Genomic DNA, 3,485 nt, shown 5'->3' with positions numbered 1-3,485 from the left:
ACTTCCCTAAGGATTTGTGCATTGTTATCCTCAGAGCCTGGGACCCATAACATCAGAGAACAAAAATGTATTTTGTGAAGAAAACTCAAAATGAAGATTGACTCTATATTCCTCAATTGATGAATGATAAGAGATGCTGGACCTTTGCTGAGCTTGCTCAAGGTCTTTGCAGAGTATTATCTATTTTGTGATGGAAAGGAGGTGCCCACCTCAGTGCCAGATGTAAAGACTCACCCTTTCTGGGTCTAATGGTCTCTCTCCTCTCACTGCCAGTTAGTCCTGGCAGCTCCTCTTGAGCTCTGATCAGAGAATCAATAATTATCACCAAATTTGTCAACAATTTTTAAGGAAAATGAGGGTGGTTGTGGTGGCTTTTGTAGTGACATTGATATATGATGCGTTCTTTGAAATATGCTGTGATAAGTTTTATAATGAGAAAGTCAATAAACATATCCTTATAAAATTTATCTGAAGCCTCTATGCCCATTTAAGGGGATATATAGTACTGAATCAGTGAAAGTCAAAGCTCAATCTTTTGATCATCACAATCACTGAATACATGGAGCTTTTTCAGAAATTCAAATTAAATAGTAAGATAGATACAGTTAACCCACTGTGATTTTTTGCATTGTTGGAAAAGTATATTCATAGTGTCCTTCTGCAATTTTTGAAGCACATAATTTGTAACACTCTACTGAGGTAGTTATTACTGTATCTCTAGTTTAGATTTCATATTCCCACCCTATCTCCCTTATTGATTCTGGAAAGCAAGAAACATATTTGTAGTCCATCTTCAACTCCTAATGGTGCAGCCTTTATTCATTTATTTAATTATTTATTTGTTTTGCTACCAGGGATTGAATCCAGAGGTTTTTAACCACTGAGCCACATCCCCAACACTTTACTGTTTGTTCTAATTATTTATACATGACAGAAGAACACATTTTGTCACATTATACAAAAATGGAGTACAACTTCTTATCCTTCTGGTTGTACATGATGTAGACATACACCAGTCATGTAACTATATATACACATAGGGTAATGACCAATTCTTTCTACTACATTCCACATATATATTATATATTATATGTTATATGATATATGATATATATTTATTGATACAGGTTTTAGCTATGATGCTCATGGTATCATTGAGTTTTGACACTAGTTTTGAACGCATGATCCTCCTACCTCAGCATATAGAGTCTTGAGGATTACAGACAAAGAATAAGTTGTCCTACTCTTTGAGATTAGTAAGGAAAGACTCTACCAAAATAGGTGCTATAAGAGCTGGATTTTGGAGGCTCAGCAGGAGTCTTTTATGAGGCACAAAAATATTCTAGGCAGAGGAACCTGTGTGGGCAAAGATATATGGATGGAGCTTGTGTTGACAAAGTTCTCATGTTTTGTAAATACACAGGTATGGGACTGGGGTTGTGCTCAGAGATAGAATGCTCACCTACCATACATGAGACTCTGGGTTTGATCCTCAGCATCACAGAAAAATAAAATAATGATATTGTGTCCACCTATAACAACAACAAAAACAAAAATACAGCAACAGGAGATTAATGCCAGTGGCTTCACTTGAGTTTCTCATAATATCACATAACCTTTGGCACTATTGATTACACAGTGATTTCTTAATTTTCCACAAAATAAAAATTGAAAGAATTACAGGAGTCCCATGCCAGATACAAAATCCAGGTCTAGCCACTCACCACATCCCCCAAAATCCAAAGAGTAATCGCAAAAATCAAGAAAAGAACTTTAGTCAATTTAGCTACACCAGAAAGACAAGGGGATCCATGTTTTAAGTCATGTCTTTCAGGTGCTGGCATGACCCGAAGGTTTAAATAGAAACAGAATCGGGACAGTGGGGAAGAGGTATGCATTGTTAAGCAGTCTTGTCCAAACTATCTCACTTCTAGCACTGTTAGGTGGCTCCTGAGAAGTCCTTATCACTTGAAAGGAATAAATTTTATTTATTGTTCAGGATGTTTATCTACCAGACCTGGAATCCTAAAAGAGGCAGTGTGGTCCCATGAGATGATTGCTCCTGTTAAGGGAATAAACTCCTTTTGTTTATCTGTCTAAAAGTCTCTGACTTTCCTGGAAGGAAATGAACAATGACTGAAGACTTCTGGGAACCACCCTGGGGTTCTGAAACAATATACTGTTAAAGCTGACAGTTGAGGGGCTGGGGTTGTGGCTCAGTGGTAGATCACTTGACTGGCATGTGTGAGGCACTGGGTCTGACCCTCAGCACTGCATAAAAATAAATAAATTAAACAAAGGTGTTTTGTTCATCTACAACTAAAAAGAATATTTTTTAAAAAGCGGAGAGTTGAATGCCCCTTCAGTCTTGCCTCAATCTTCAAGGGGGATAAGATAGATTAGATAAATTTGTAATCTATTGCTAGTTTTTAACTGAGCACTCCTTAAATTATTAACATGTTTATGTGCAGAGCTGAGCAGTCACAAATATTTAGAAAAGGATATGGAATGAAGGCAGAATGCCAAGCTTTATCTTGCTTTTAGTTACTCATTGTACAGCTGCAGGCCCCAGAGTCCTTGTCTTTACCGAAGGCAGCATCTTTAAGTCCCTGTTTTCAAACAAAGGTCAAAGTAGGAGAGTGCATGATTCTTTGCCAACTGCAAAGAAGACACTTGACCCCTCTAATTCCAGGAGATGCAAAGGTGGCTTTTCCACTGGATTCATCTCTGGCCTCACCTCCTTCCCCAGCACAAAACTGGCCTCACTGAATCATAGCTTGTCACAGAAGGGACACTGTGCAGGCACATTTCTGCAAAGGGCAGCCCATATGGCTGAAAGAAAGATACAGAATTCAAAACTGATGAAGGAAAGTGGTGAAGAACTTGACCCTGAATTCTTCTGTAGAGACCCGGGTCCTCCTGGCTATCAGCCTTATGCTTTCTATCTGTGAGTCACTGTCCAGCCTTTTCTCCTCCAGAAGCCTGGAGTTGGTGGCCTAATCAGGTTCCTGTTTTCCTTTACTATTTGGAAGATCAAAATAGATGATGGAATTGAAATTGCTATAAACCCTTAAGAATTTTCTATTGATCTTAGGCAGACTGCTCGAGCTCCTCCCTGTCCTGAAATCCATATTCCTGTGGGTTTAGGGATTTATGGTGAGGTGTGTTCCCAGGAATAATCTGATTGGCTCTGAGTTTGCACCTAGAGTGATGAACCAGAATTCACCATATACAGCTAATGGGTAAGTTCTTATCACATGCAGTGGGAACCTCGCCCTTTTAAGCTTTGAGAATTCTGGGGAAAACCAGTTTGCTTGGATTTTTGTCTCTTCATCTTCTAGGCTTTCTGGAAAAAGACATTCTGAAGGACTATACCTGTTAATATGGTGATTCCTGCACCCTCCTGGCTGTAGAACAATTTGTACAATGCACCATAGCCCCTCAGACTCCCTGGGAGGCTGACTGAACAATTCCCTCTTTTCTGT

The sequence above is a fragment of the Marmota flaviventris genome, chromosome 19, assembly GCF_047511675.1.
Source record: "Marmota flaviventris isolate mMarFla1 chromosome 19, mMarFla1.hap1, whole genome shotgun sequence".
NCBI classification, from domain to species: Eukaryota; Metazoa; Chordata; class Mammalia; order Rodentia; family Sciuridae; genus Marmota; species Marmota flaviventris.
The sequence above is the reverse complement of the archived record's forward strand: the minus strand, read 5'-3'. Positions refer to the sequence as shown.